Raw genomic sequence first — 15,827 nt, 5'->3', positions numbered from 1 at the left:
ACAAATGGGAGGTGGATTGATCATTGTCACCAGTTCATTGATGGCCTTTTTCCCATTTCCAGAATTTTACCGGTGGTTCTTTTATACTGTAATAAATAAAGGCAGGTCATGGATAAGTCACTCCTGTTTCATTGCTTTCTGAATGATGTACACTGGTGGAAACTGCTACTCTGGAATACTACGGCATTTGATTTGCTGTAGTACAAGACTTCAGGCTTGGGGAGGTTTGAGCTTCAGTGGTGACTTAAAACACTCATCTGCACCATGGTCCCTTCTGCCATGTTCTTCTGTAGACAGTAGCTTCCTGCCTTCATGCCTTGCAAAAAATAAAACCCACAAACTTCATTTTAAAAGATGGCTTTAGAGGGACAAAAACAATTCTGGAGAGGGACAGTTCAGAATGATCTCCGACCTCTTTACCAGGAGGTCAGAATGCAATTTTTTGCTCTCTTGATGACTTCATAGAATTTGAAGAAGGGGAATTCAGCTGTCCTGTAATTGCAGGGTTCAAGAAAATGGTTTGGAATGGTTTGCAGTGCAAGCCCAAGTGCTGTCCTTAGAGGAGTTGCAAGAAGGCTGATGAGAAGGCTGATTTAGTCATAATTAAAGAGATCTTAAAGTCCATGGCGGCTTCAGGAGGTCTATTCCTTTGCCATGTGTGAAGGCAGTGTAACTTTTGGGCTAAGCTTACTGCTTTGTGCTCTGAGATTGTAGTCCTACTTGGTACGAAGGGAAGCATTTAGTCATGTAGGAATATGGAGTGAGATGACAAGAAAAAGAATGCAAATTGTAGTGTGAATGATGATATTTAGCAATGAATGCTGGTTGCCTCATGCATGTTTGACCAAAAATCCTTATTTTTATTTTTCTAAAGCTCCTTTGTGTGGTGAGTTTATAATAATCCATTTAATTCTGAAGACAGATTTATTTGCTCTGCGGCACCGATGTATTCAGAGCCACATGGTGCTGTAGCACCCTAACAGGTGATGGGGATGCTACGGAGCATACTTGCAGCAAATTGTTTTCTGTCTTTCATCTCTTGTCATGATAGCGTTTACCTTTAGGAGGTCAAGAGAATGGCTTTTTTAGAAGAAGCAGCTGGCATTGCTTCATGGAGTGATTGACAGAAGGAGCTGTGTAAGTGGCAGCTGAAGCTGCACTTCCTCTGGAGACTAAGCGCAGTATGTTCGTGACAAGTGCTGTTATCACTGGTCTGGGGATTGAAAGCTGATCCTATTCATGAACCCATGTCTCTTGTAATGTTGCTGTCGTGCAGTATGAACAGCGTAGGAAGGTTATTTTAGATTAACCTTCCTGTATCAAAACAATGTCTCGTCTGTTCCTATCACATCCAACACTGTAAGCATCAAGGCCAGTGAGTAAATGAACTGCAGCTGATGTACAAGGGAAAGGCTAGAGAAGAAATGTAAGAATGTAATGGAAAAAAAATCACATTGCACTTCACTTCTGTGGATGCCTGTATAGGAACTGTAGCAATTGCATGATGGAATTGCAGTGTTTCTCTGAAAGTACTCAGTGATAGCGTGCAAGCCTGCAGTATGGAAGATGCTGTCTTGACAAGCAGAATGTAACTATTTGTCAGATGATCTCTTCTGTATAGTTCACTCCAGAAAGCATGATGGGAGCTGTGCATTCCCAGCAGCAGGAGTTCGCTGGTTCTGATTTCCTGGATGCATGGAAAGCAGCTCTGTCTAACTTCAAGCCCTTTCTTCTGGGACCCAACGATGAATCATGGCTTCTATTAAAGTAAACAGTGTCTGCATGCAGGAATATTTGAAGAGGTGTTCTGAAATCCAGAGCGTATGCAAGGGTGTGTAAGAGGCTGCTATAAAGGAAACTGTAATGATTTTCCTGTTCTTATATTCTCTCTCAGTTGAGCACCCCAAAGCTGAATACTGCTACACACTTGAACAAGCCTTTGCCATCCTGGACTTGAAGAGTTTGAGCCATAGAAAAGGAAAGTGCAGTAACTGTTGTGCTTTCAGATAGCTGGCACTTGTGCTTGAGCTTGTCAACACCATTTCTTCCAGGCCAAAGAGAAGATGCCAAAACAGTGCTTGACAAAGGAAAATACTGAACTGTAAAGAGAGGAGACCAGCGTAGTGGACTCTGCTTTTGCTCTAGAGCTTGCGGGTGACTTATTTCTCTGGCCAGAAAGAAAGAAACTGTAGATTTCTCTCATAGCTGACTAAAATATTGGCAAATGGCTGCATCTTCTAAGCATGTCTGAGGGGTGAAGTAACCTTAAGTTTCCCTTGCTTTCGTTGTATAAACAGCTTTAGTATTGATATTAGCAGTTTGCACTTGAGCAATGTCATTGTCATATGATGTGTGAGTCACTCGTAGACAATCAAAAAAGAGTTACCCAGGTCATGCTTTTGGCCATCATAAGCCAGAGATTGTATTTCCTTTGGGCAGGCAGCCAAAGGGAAAACAGGGACCAAAAGAGCTGGAATTCAGTGAACGAATATTCGCTATAACCTGGGCTAGGAGAAGAGTAAAGGCACAGCAAAGGAGCTGTTAAGTGAAGAAAATCATGCATACTCTTAATAGTGGTGTTGGCACATTTTCAGACAGTCTTCAGTGTACCATGTAGTCAGCGTGGCGTTTGCATTAGAGTAGCAAGTTGCCTCTGTGGAAGTTAGGCTTTCCTTTTGCAATTGATAACATGGAGTGTAGTATGTAATACAGCCTAACTTTCAGCTTTAATACATGCAGGTTGAGTTTCTGGACCAGAGAATCACTTGGGGTAAATCATTCTGGTTTCTGTTGCTTCAGTGGAGTCCTGTTTGATTTCTGCCTGATGAGGAGCTGCTTTTTGTGAATAGCAGGTATTTGTAATAATGCTAGTTGAGCCTTTTTTTCTTCATTTTTTTTATTTTACTGGAGAGCTGGAATATTTTTATAGGCTTGTGAGCACTTTTACAAACAGCAAACTGCTGTGTATGAGGAAGCTGTTGTTGTTGCCAGCTCCATGTTTTTATGACAAATCTTGTGATATTTTGTTTTTCCTAAAAACCTCAGGTCTTGCATTTCATCAGCATCTCTGTTTTCATTAAAATAAAAACAACTTTCCAGTTTGATGTTGGCATCAAATTAGAGAAAAACTTGAAAACGTTTGCAGCTTCATCATGATGGCAAAAAAAAAAAACCAACAACCCAGATGCATACAAGAACCCCCAAATATAGTATTTTGCTTTAAAAAAGCAAACAAAAAGTCCCAAACCACCAAGCAAATGAAAGACCTGTGGTTTCGAAGGACAGACTCTTAAGTCTCTGTTGTGGTCTTTTACTGTAACTGTAAAAGTGACTTTTGTAATACTTTTTATAAAGGATTTACTTATTTGTTGCATTGCAGATAAGCTTCTTGCAAAATCCTTATTTAAAAAGATGTTGAATCCTTTGAAAACGTTGGTCTCTTGGTAAAACAAAGAACTGCTAATAGTCCCTGAACACATGGCTTCTTCCTTACATTTAATTCTTGCTCTGAGTCTGCATGTTCCACAGCAGAAGGGTTGGAGACTGACAGTAATTCTTGTCCTAAAATATTGAGCTGCTTTGGTGGGCAAAATGACAGTTATTGCTAGTTTTTGTTCTTCACTCCTTGCAGAATGTACGCTGAGCTAATCCTTTTGATCAGAGTGAATATTCAAGTAGTTGATCCTGTTTTATTTTTTATACCTTGGGTTTTCCTTGTAACGACTATCACAGATAGCTGGAAGTAGCCTTGTGGTCGTAGGCACTGGTTCTCATGGAAGGCTACAACCATCCTGGTATGTGCTGGAAAAGCAGTGCTCCCAGGCACGTACAGTGCAGGAGGCTCCTTCAATGCATGGGAGAAAATGTTCTGATGCAGGCGGTAGAGGAGCTGCTGAGGGGTGGTGTGCTGCTGGACCTTGTTTATACAAACAAGGAAGGACTGTTTGGGGCAGTTTTGGGTACAGCAGCCAGAAGATAATGGAGTTCAGGATCTTAATGGATGAAAGTAGGATTGCAACCCTGGACTTCAGGAGAGTCAAACCTCTTCAAGAGCCTACTTGGAGGTACCTCATGGCATTAGGAGGTAGGGAGGCCCATGAAAGCTGATTGGCATTCAGGCACCATTTCTTCCAAGTTTAAAATCTGTGCCTCTCTAATAGTGAGAAGTCAGGCAGGGGTTGCAGGAGATGCATGCAATGGGCAAGGAGCAAATGGAAAAAAATTCAAGGGAAGAGGAAAGTCTGTGGAATGTGGAAAAGAGGCCACTTGAGAGAAATATAGCATATATATCCCATTGGGATTAAATCTGGTAAGAAAGGTCGAGGAAGACACAAAAGGCTTCTTTAAGTATCTCGGTAGCAAAAGGAAGACTAGGGACAATGTGAGCCCGCTCCTGAATGACATGGATGCCCTGGTAATGGAGTTTCCTTCCAACCCCTATGATTCTGTGACTTAAGTAGGATTTTAGAAAAGAAAACAAAGCACAACACCATAACTACAACTCCTTTAGCCTCTCGCTTGCCTTAGAGCAAATGTGTTTGTGCTGTGCTTTTACTGGGGGAGTTGATGTGAATTCTATGAATTGAAGTGCTTAGGTGAAATCTTTGGGGTACTTGGGCAAGTGGTACTGAATGGGACTATAAAGATGACTGGAGCTTTCCTTTGTTCACTTGTTCTTATGAATCTTCTTTGCTCGGTAAGAGAAAGACTTTATGTGTCAGTTTTGCAACATAACGGTGAGAAACAAAATAATGTTTGGTATTTTAGTTGTAAAATTCTATTTGAACTCGAGTACTTCAGATCAGCTTTAATCATTCTGAATAAGTAACGAAAGGGCAGCAGATCACAGTGGGAGCTTTATACTCTGCTTTTGTTGACAACAAATGCTGTTGTAGGTACAGCAGTAACCAGGGCCAGAAGATGGAGAGATGGTTACTGGAGGAATGAGCAAACTTCAGTTTGGAAATCATGCAACTAGAATGAGAAAATAAAAGTTTAGAAGGTTCAGTGACCTTTTTTTTTTTTCTATAACTCATTATTTTGGAAAGGTTGGTGGAGTTGTTGCAGAGAAAGTCTGCAAAAATAATGATTTCCTTGTACTTTGATTGACATCCTGTAACTTGTGTAGATTTCCAAATCAGAGGATATTTTCTGTGCCTTCAAGCTGCACTGATTCTATGTGGTTATCCTCTAGGAAACATTTCTTAGCTTTATAGCGATGTAAGGAGGGAATGTTTTATTTCCCTTTTTTTTTCCTGTGTGGATGTAAGGAAATTCTTTGAATCACAGGTGTCTTTTCAGTGTTTCAAGATGGAGACTTCCCTGTTGTGCAGTATTTCTTCTGATGACACTCTATGTCAGACCTCTTTGTGCTGAGGTTTTTTACTGGCTGATAGTTACATTCTCTGAGAGAATGCTGCTTTTCCTTTGAGGTACAAAAATAGGGGAGAACAGCGCTGGATCTCATCAACGTATCAAAAATGTATTTTCTCTCTTCCTTCAGCCCTGGCAAATGTCTTCTTGAAGGCTGCATAATTTGCTATACAATGGCTTTTAAAAGCTAAACACATACTTGTGGGAAGTGAAAGGAATGATTTGTGGATTGTGCAGCAGTGGAGAAACTGTTGGCAAAATCTGGGGTGTTTTTTTTCCAATGCTGATTGCTCAGAGATGTGTTATAATACCTAATCAGAAGTCATTACCGGTTTATGCAGCATTAACTGATAAAACCTTCCACACAGAGACCTTGTGGCGTCCCTCAGGGCAGGATGGTTCCTTAGTGGACCACATTCCTGAGATCAGCTGATAGGGCTCCATCATTTGCCTTCACCCACTCAGACTGTCTGCCAGATGAGCACACAGTTCACTGCTTCATCAGGTTAAGTCCAAAAATGTGTTTCTACTCTCGATTCTTCCTACTGGAGGAACAGTCATGGTGGTGTAGGTTTTGTTGACAAGGTCATCCTTGTCTTCTGGAAGGAATACCGAGGAGAAACCTATTTCACAGAGGAGTCTCTTTCCTCACGATGGTTGGTCTTTCCAGCACAGCAATATTAATCAGTAGTGGAAGGACCTGATTTTAGAAACCGTGTAGGTGTTGCTGGGTTGTTACAATGGCATCAGGAGGGAATAGCCGTGGATCATGCCTACCACCTAGAGGAGCGTTTGCTCTACGATCAGAACGTGTTGCAAAACGTTGTCAGGTAAAAGTATCAGAGCTTTGGGACAGGGCAAATGGGAGGAAGGTGGGGGCTGATGCTAGAATGATAAGGGGTTCCAGAGGTAGATCTAATTTTATTGATGTATGTAGAAAGGAATGAGTTTGTAACACCTTTTCAAAAAAAAAGAATGTTTTGAAAACTGAGAAAACCCTTCCTTACAGCTGCGAGATGCATTAAAATCACCCAGCGGAAGCAATGATGTATATTCATGTAAATGAGTTTTGATGTCCTCTTGGAAGTTTAAATGAAACACCCACATCCAGGAAGCGAGCGAGCTCATGCGGGAGCACAATTGCAATTCTTTATTAGATGAATGATGTAGGCCTTCCTTTTCACTTTGGAAGCACTGAACTTTGGCTTTATCTGAGGTGAAAGAGACAAGCTATCAATTCAAAGCTTGTAATTTCTACATGAGAGGAGAACTCGTGTTACAAACTAACTCGTTTTTTAAAAGCTCTCTTAATTTTTGAATGCTGATGAACTGTTCGTTCTTGTTGCAGATGAACAGCAGCACTCCTTGTTCTGGAGACATGAGTGTTCTTTGCAAAGCACAGCAACCACCTTCCTATTTCCATAGGAGGATGGTGAGGAGATAATGGAGATATAAATCCAATAGGATTCTGTGCAAATTACTCTGGTAGTAACAAAACCATGGATCTTTATTCAGCTACTTGTAAACTTGCACAAATCTGTTGTCTTGGTAGCTAATGTTAGTTAAGCAGTGTTGTAGCTTCGTGAAGTCCATGAAACTAAGCAATTCTGATGGAGATCCTATGAAAATCAATAGGGAATTTCATTCTTTTCATAGATTTGGATCTGAATTTTAGCTCAGGTAGAAGCTTTAGTTTAAAACTTTCATAGAGGTTCAAAGGCAAACTTCCTTTTTGCTAGTGAGCCACATTATTTTGTTCCATGTAGTATCAGTGTTTCTATATGAAATGGAACCCAAAAATCTCTCTGTTCAACTTTACAAGTGGTTAGAATATTTTCTTCATAGTGTTTTAGCAAAAAAAATAAACGTTTAAGCAAACATAAATGTATCAGGGCTTCTGCAGAGTAAGCTTTTTCATGGTGAGGCTCAGAGCAAAATCTACAGCACTCTGCTGTATTGCGGGGGAATAAGTGCTGCCTCAGTAGCTTTTACCTGATGCTCAACATAGTCTTTATGCGTAGGTTTGTGTGATTATTGCTCCTCAGAGTAGACGTGTATATGGAATGATCTCACTCTGCTGTTAAGATAATTTGTCTTTGGGGATTCTGATCTTTGCATTTCAATGACATCACCCTTTTTACTGTAAATCACTGATGTTGCCTCCTGGCCTTGCTAATGAAACCTGCAGAAACATAGAGTGGACCTCAGTGCGCTTATGTTAATATTGTTAGATGTGCAACTACCTTAGCTGCTCGAAATGACATTTCAGTGATAGTAAATTGGCATCCATCTGGTCACATTCAGTGCTCCTAACATGCTCCTTATAAGCCAACCCGTGTGTTACAAACATCTTTTAAATTCCCATCTAAATAGCTCTATCATTTAGGCTGAGACACAGCAGCAAAGAAACACTTCTCCACGACCATTAACTTTTGAATTTCAGACACATAGCAAAAAATCAGCCTGTTGTTTTTTACCTGCTGCAAGTGTCCTTCATTTATAGAAGGCTGCAATCTTACATGAACCAACAAACGTAATTTCCTCGTTTAACATAACTTGTCTCAGTGGGCCTTCTTAGAAATGGTTCTTCTGAATGGTGTGTGTCACCTTCTTTAGAAATAACCTTCCTGTTGTCATCCTGAGTCTGAAGAACTGAATTTTCATGCTGCAGTCTGTAACCGGGTTGAAGCAAAGGGAGCCTTCTTCCTTTATTGGCCCTGACATGGGCTGGCCTATGTGGATTTTGCCTCTAGGCCAATATTGCCTTTCTGTGTTACTGGTCTTAAACTCCGGTGCCTAATTAATGTCTTATAATAACTGTATAGAAATCAAAGCAGTGTTTTCAGATTGATTTGTGTACAGTTGCTTTCACTCCTTGCCCTGCATGTTTGGACACATTCCTTTTTGGTTTGTATGGCCTTTCCTGCACTACAGGAAAGCTGTCCCTAAGAAGATATGAGCACGAGGTACCTGTGATGGGCAGTTTGGGAAGTGGTAGGAGGTTTCAGGTGCTATTATTGACCATTTTTTGATTGATGCCGTTAGAGGTTGACACATGTCCTCTTTGGCTTATTGATGTGATCTGTGTCCTGCCCTGCATTGGAGGGAAAACAGACAAAAGCAGTTGACTGGCAGTAGCTGCCAACGTGTACAGTGACATGCAAGTAAATTTGTGTGAAGTTCCTATCTCTGGGGTTATATTGCACAGGAAAAACATCTTCTTAATAAGCACTGTGTACAAAGCTATTGAAATAGCCACATCTTCAAGTTGTGTCTCAGTTTCCACTGATCCTGCTATAAATGTTTTTAAGAACTGTGCTGGACAGTAGTGAGATCCAGTCATAGAAAAGATCGGGTTTGTCGCCTTGTCCTTCCAGCTTGCTGCTGCTTCTCTTTGTCTGTTGTACTTTGTTCCTTGTTTTCCTGGGAAGCCCCTGAGCTGTCGTACATTGAGCAGTTTGTTCATCTCTTGGCTTTATTGTGTAATCACTGTGCACTGTTCTGATAGCTAACTTGAAGTCATCACTCTCCCCTCTTTGCTTCAATGTCAGTTTCTTGTTCAGTGTTCTCTATACAAGAGTCCATGTGATATATTTGCCACATTCGTTCATGTACCTGTTTTTTAAGGAAACGTTGCTAACAACCTATATAAGAAAACTGAAAACTAAAACCAAGTGAGATTGTCCTCCGGTGTGCAGGCATTTCCATTCGGAATTACATTTCCCCTCACAGACAGAGATGAAGTGATCTGTGTTTGTTTGTGCACAGGATTATGCGCTGTAGACAGCAATTTCTGGGCCTTTCAGAGCTGCTGATCAGAAGGCAAATGGGAGGGGAATATTCTGAACAGAAGGAACCGAACTGTACTCTGTGTTGTGCTCTTTATGCATTTTCCAGCTGCTTGTGCTTCTAACCTTTAACGTTCCTCGTGGGACACTGATGCAAATCTGCATTCAGTTTTTTTCCTTTGTGCATGATACACAAGACCAAGAGGAAAGCTGTAATTTGCAGTATTAGGAAACGTTTCTCGGTGTCCCTGTTCCCCCGAGTGTGAACACATACATTTAAATATGAATGAAAGTGGGCCAGAACCCCTCGCAGCTTAGAGCCAGGCACAGACTGCCTGTTCTTTCCGCTTTAAGCACTGTACTCTTTTTTTTCCCCTTTGTCGAACAACAGCCACCATATGGGCTGAGCTTCAGCCAGTCAACTCCGAAATTACAAACACTCTTTTCACTGTAAATTGAATGGAAAAGGATGTCAGTTATTGCTTTCCTCCTGTGGCCACACCACAAGAGCACCTGCAGTAAAAAACGGGCATTCATGCTCTGAAAGGCACCACATGCTGCCGTTGTTGGCGGGCCGGTAGCTAACCTTGGCTTTGCTCACCCGCTCCTATCGCAGTGACAAGATGACAGAGATAAGAGCCGCGCTTCTGAATGCCGGTTCACTTAGAGACACGTCTCAGCACTTATCCCCAGCATTCTGTTTCCACTGAAGGAAGTCGAGATCTGCTTAGGAAGATGCTATCTGTGGTATCCTTCAAAGGGCGGTCTGCCTTGGGCACGTGTTTACCATGCTGATTTTGAAGTCTGTTAGGAAATTATAACTGTTTTCTCCGAAAGCTTCAAAGTGGCTCGAATCATTTATGGGATTATCTGGTTCCCAGCCTGAGTGCCAGAGTGAGAGCGTTCTGATTCTCACCTGTGGAATGGCAGAGAGGGATCTGACTGATTGTATCCGCAGGGCAGGTTTGAACCCGGAGCTGCATGAAAGGGCGCAAAGAGGGTTTGAGCAGGGAGGAACTGATGATGTCTGGAAGCAGTGAGCTTTGCAGTCCTTTAGGGGAGGCAGCTGCTAGGCCAGGAGAGGTTCCTCGCATCCCAGTGTGTAGTGAGACAGCTGAGCTGGGGAGCTGCAGCTGCTGCCATGAACCCACCGGCTATTGTGTTGTAAGAGTACTGGTGGTTTCCCCATCGTCTGCTGTGTCCATTAACTCTTCCTTTCAAAGATATGTAGATGTCATTATTGAACTAGCCAAAATGTTTATTCAGTCTGTGATTTAAAATTATTGGGAAGAGTGGGTGGCTTTAATAATTAATGTGTTTTCTTTTATCTTCAGAATCCGAAAGCTACATGGCTGGGTAAAGTATTAGTGTTTTTGTTGAGCTCCCCGGTGGATTGTCAGATGCATTACAGACCTGCCTTATGGCTTTCTTTCAAAGACTCCTAAAGTTTAGTGCCTACAGCCGTGGGCCCTGCTCATGGATCACTGGAGGCAGTCATTAGACCAAGGCTGAGTGCACTGAAGGACATACTCTAGTCTTTGTGGGCTGACCAAATAACATCCAGAATGTTAGTTTACAATTACTGCTTATAATAACTTAAAGCCTGTGGAGGTCTGAAGCCTTTCTGCCAATGTTAAAGCCCACAATACTTAAACAAAATCAAATAAATGTTGTTGTCATAGCCATGCAGTTTTCAGAGTCATCTGACAGCACGTAGCATCCAAAGTCGTGCTTTTGTATGTTGTTCTGTGTAGTTGCTTCTCCCCAGAAGTGTGAGAGGATGATAAGAGCCTTTTTGTATTCAGATAACCTCAAAACAAGATGCTGGTACTCAAAAGTTGTATTTAGAGAATGCTCTTTATCTTCAGAGAGTTTTTAAGTACTTTCTTTTGAGAAGGCATATGGTACCGCATGACATCAGCGTGGTCAGATGGTTCTTCCTTGGTTTCTTCTTCCAGCCCTGGGCCTTCATTTAGCATTCGTATGTATTGTAACAACTGTAGTTGACATGTCCCTTCCAACCACTGCAACTGTGAGATTCTGTGACAAGCCTGGAAAGCTCTGAGTCTGAAAATTAAATATCTTTGCTGAGGGTTGTTTTGTGGGTTTTTTTCACTATATCCATTTATGTAGTTGTTTCCTATGATCTCTGCAGTTCTGCAAATGAATAGTCCAGGTTTCTGCTAGCTGTGCTATTTACTAATGTCTAGCCTTCCCTTTTTCTGATTCTAAACACTTTATAGGTGGAGCAGATATCTGTACGGTATTGCTTGCTTTTTAATTGAACCTCTAGGTTTATTATTATTGTTTGTGCTATTTAAAATGGGCTTGGAGGCATGCTGCAACGTAGCTGGCACCTGGAACTCTTATAGCTGGTTCACAGTTGGTGTTGTACCTCGTCTTTCACAAGTGAGGCTGTTTCTCACATCTTTGCTAGATTCATCAGATATATGTAGTGTACGCTATGTTTTCTAGGAAGGCAAATCCAAGTTTGGAATAGCAATACAAACACTTGTATCTTAAAGCTGTGCTTGTAGTGCTGGCTCACAACATTTGCTTACAGACAATTTCCCCACCAGGTATTTCCAAAATGCCTTCAGCAACAAAACTCCAACTGTTTTTTCTTCTGTCACCTAGTGTAAAAACTCCTTTTTTGAGTTACACAGGTTGAAGAGGTGTCAGAAGAGTGATATTTGTTTCTTAAGCACACTAAATGCAACATTAGGAGAGGAAAATCCTATTCCTACCCAAGTCTCCTGATAAGCTCCATGCAAGCTCTCACTGAGATAAGCTCATTCTCAGAAGTGTTTTGGAGTTCCTAACATTCATTTTCCATGTCATGTGTTGCCATCACTTACCTTAAGTCAAGCAGCTGCTTTTATGTCTTGTTTTTCTGCTAGCTCTGAGCCTGGCGCTGGACTTGCTGGTGCAGCCATTCTGCTTTGAACGCAGCAGTTACATAAACAGAGCAAGGAGAGGTGATGCTTTCTTGGGACTGTGTGAAAGTGGTGCTAGCAGCTGAGAGAGAGTTGGCCTGAAGTAGATTGCTTTAGAAGAATAAAAGTCTGAAAATGGCAAAGGTCTGAGCTGCATCAGAGGTGAGTTGTGGGTTGTTGTGTTGTTCTGGTTATTGGTATTAGTAGTGGCTGAGTGGTACTTGCTTCCTTCTGTCTCCAGGATTCTAGAAAATGTGACCAACCTTTTCACCATGGATGGGTTGGGTTTTTTGTGAGGCAAAAGAGGTGCTTTCAATATGCTGAAAGAAAATAAGCACATTCAAAAGGACTGAGAATTTAATCCCATGGAAGTGCTGAAGAAAAGATGGACAAATTCTTGCACTGATTCCGCAACCCCCTCGAGTGATCGATTCAGTACAGCTTCCCCACTCCCTTTATGGGCACTAACAGTGATCGCAGAGCTGTGTAAGAGCAGTGCCATGGCAGGGGTGGAAAGTCAGCCAGGTACCTCTGCAGGCTCTGCTGCCATGGGAGGAAGGGAGGAAAAACCCAAACCTTGGGCAGGTTTCACCCCTGCTGACAGCTCCCAGGAGCCTTTGCTTTTACTTCTGCTTGCTCTCAGGAAGGATTTTCCTGCCTCTCAGTCATCAGCTTCAGAACAGCTTTCCTCTCTGGCAACCCCAAAATAACACCCAGGGAGTTATAGTGTATCAGCAAGTAGCCCACAGGGGCCTCTCACTGATCAGGTCCTCCAGCACCTCCTGTTTTCACAAGGTGTTGCCCACATCACCCAACTCACAGGGATAAATGTTACCCTGATTTATTTTTTTAAAGGCATGAAATACAGAATTAAAAGAAACATGAAGAGGTTAATGGAATCATTTGTATTTAGTGCCCGGTTGGCACTGTGCAACCCAGGCAGGAGCTATCCCTGACTAAATGGCTGTGAATAATATCATCTAGGCCTCTGTTATGAAACAGACCTGGTCTTGGAAAGAAAAGAAGGAAAAGAGGGACTTGATAAAGCAGGCAGCACACAAAGCTCTATTTCCCCACGTTTCATAATGGGATGCCAGCAGCCTACTGGTGACACCATCATTCCCTCGGCCCTCTACCCTCTGCATTTATGACGTTTCTCCTGTCAGCTGAGAAAGAATAAGTTTCCAAGGGCTCCAGTTTTTTCAGCAGCACCCAGAAGTCTGGCACCTTACCCTGACCTTGTAAGTCTGCGAAACTGTCCTGGAAATTAAATGGAAACAGACACTCTCAAGAGAGTCCAGCTCTCTTCTACTCCTGGTTGTGCCAGAAATACTGAGAACAGGCAGATATCCTAGCAGTGTTCTGGCACCTTCTTATCCAACCTAAGCCAAAACCAGAAAGTGTTAAATTAAATTTAAAAACAACAACAATAACAAAAAAAAAAAAAACGACACCCCCTTAAAACAAGGGGAAAAAAACCCCAAAACAAGAGGAAGTAGGAGGAGGGGAAAGAGCACTTGATATTTTTAAAACACGAATCTTGAGTTTTGAGAAGGCAGTTTTAGGTCAGTTACTTCATCTGACTGTTCCATCTACCCCTCTCCTAATCCCTGTGTTTACTGCAGAGCTTTGTGGTTTCCTTCTTCCGGTCCCCTTGGTTATCTGAGCTGGCACAGTGCCTGCCTTCTGCTTCTCTTCCCCCTGTGTGCCTTTGTGTCCCCCACTGCTGGATCCTGCAAAGGCAAGTCTCAGTTCTTCACACACTCTTGGGTGATGGGCAGCTACTCAGAGGAACCTTTGCAGGCTGTTGTGCTCGGCCCTCACTCCTTTGCCTTCAGTTTGCCCTGTGGTTTTTGGTTTCCTTATTTCTTTTCTTTTCTGGCTGCCCTGAAGTGCTCAGAGCTGCTGACAACTGGGGGAAAACTCAGCAAAACATTCCATGCAGAGCGTTACTGCAGCTTCCTTTCCTATGCCGTGCTCGTTCCTGATAGAGGTGGCTGAGAAACCAGGACCTTTGGCCCATCTGCTCCTGCTGCTTTCAGGCACAACGTGTGGGTCTGGAGCTACCTGCTCCTGTCACAGTAGAACCAGATGAAGCATAGTCTGACATGCACCCAGCTCAGCCTTTGGTGTAATGACTGCTTCCCCTTGTTCCTCACCAGGCACTTGCCCTTCAGCCAGGTGCACAAGCCAGCTGCTCCCAGCTTTCCTGACATCTCTAAGCCAGTTGTTCTCTCTGAGTTCAGCTCCTTCATTTCTGCTGGTTCCCACTACCCATGTGTTCCCTTTCTCTGTTGTTTTGAGAGGTCTGACAGCAAAGCCTCCGATGTTTCAATACCCAGATTATTTGCCTGATAGGTAAGTAGTGATTTTGTAGGGAGTTAAGGAAGCATAAACTAATGCAAGCATGATTTGGTTCTTCCCAGCTCCTCAACGTGATCGGTGCTGTACTGACTAGCAGGTAGCAGTAGGCGCTTTATTGTAAGCCCCAATGGAAGATATTTAGCAGCTTGGGGAAAAGTGATGTGACAGACTGAGCCCACCCGTCTCAGGCTGCATTATGTGACAAGCCTGAAGAAGAAGCTTTTCTCCTGGTGAAGGAATTCCAAATGCGTGCTGATCCATCTTACATTACGAGTGTTTGCTAACATTTTTTTTTCTAAGTTCAACCACTGCAAGCAGGTCGATCTACAGTGAATACTGTAGCCCTCCCCTTTTCAAATGCTACCAAACACCCTTTTGAGGCTTTACGCAGCATTTGTGAAGATCTGCTCCCATTAAAAGAAACACTGACATTGCAAAGTGGGCTCAGCAAACTGGGTTTCTTGGAAATCTTGTCCCCAGTTTCTTGGAACCGTGTAGATTGTGCAGCTACATGTGGGTGCTTACCAGTACCATGCCGCCATTTGTCACAGATATTTCACTGTAGGGTACAGGTAGCACTTCCAAACACCAAACGTATCCTAAAGGAAAAGAAGTCAGTCAAAAAATACACTGGAAATGACTTTAGAATGAGGATCTTTTGCTTTGAAAGTCTCTGGGGTGCTTTAAATGCCAAATTTATTACCAGGTGGCCTTGTTTGTGTTTATCCCAACCTCACAATACCTGCTTCATGCACTAGAACTGCATTTTACTGTCCAGATTTCTTTAGTGGAAGAGCCTACTGTTTTTGCTGTCGTTAATAATGATGTTGGATTTTGTCTTGAAAACATTTTCTCTGCGGACTCCCATCTCTCAGATTTTATTCCAAACCAGTTTTAAGGATTGCAACCACTACAGGAGACCCTACAAATCTTATGACTGGATCTCATGACAACAACTTCTTCCATGTTGTTGATTAATCTTTGTTCTCTTGAAGGTTAAGTTTGCACAAATAAGAAAGCCCTCTCCATTACTCAATAACCAGCCCAACTTACGTCCCATCACTACAGTGGAAAATTTGACTCTTAAGGGCTAGAAGAATCTAACCGTGTTACCGAAGGCATTATGCAAGACTAAATGAAGTTACATTTTCTTCAGACTATTGAACTCTCTGCATAATTTACTTAGTATTTTAATCATCTTTTTTGAACAGTCCTTACTCTCGGAAAGGTCAGAAGTAGCCTAAAAATAGTTACCGTCCTCTGATGGCTGCTTTGCAGAATATGAGATTCGATCCCCAATAGACAGGATTTTTCACATCGTGTAACCGTAGTTATCCTGGCAATAATTAGCATCCTTGCGGATGGT

This window comes from Excalfactoria chinensis, chromosome 10 (assembly GCF_039878825.1).
Source record: "Excalfactoria chinensis isolate bCotChi1 chromosome 10, bCotChi1.hap2, whole genome shotgun sequence".
Classification (NCBI taxonomy): domain Eukaryota; kingdom Metazoa; phylum Chordata; class Aves; order Galliformes; family Phasianidae; genus Excalfactoria; species Excalfactoria chinensis.
The sequence above is the reverse complement of the archived record's forward strand: the minus strand, read 5'-3'. Positions refer to the sequence as shown.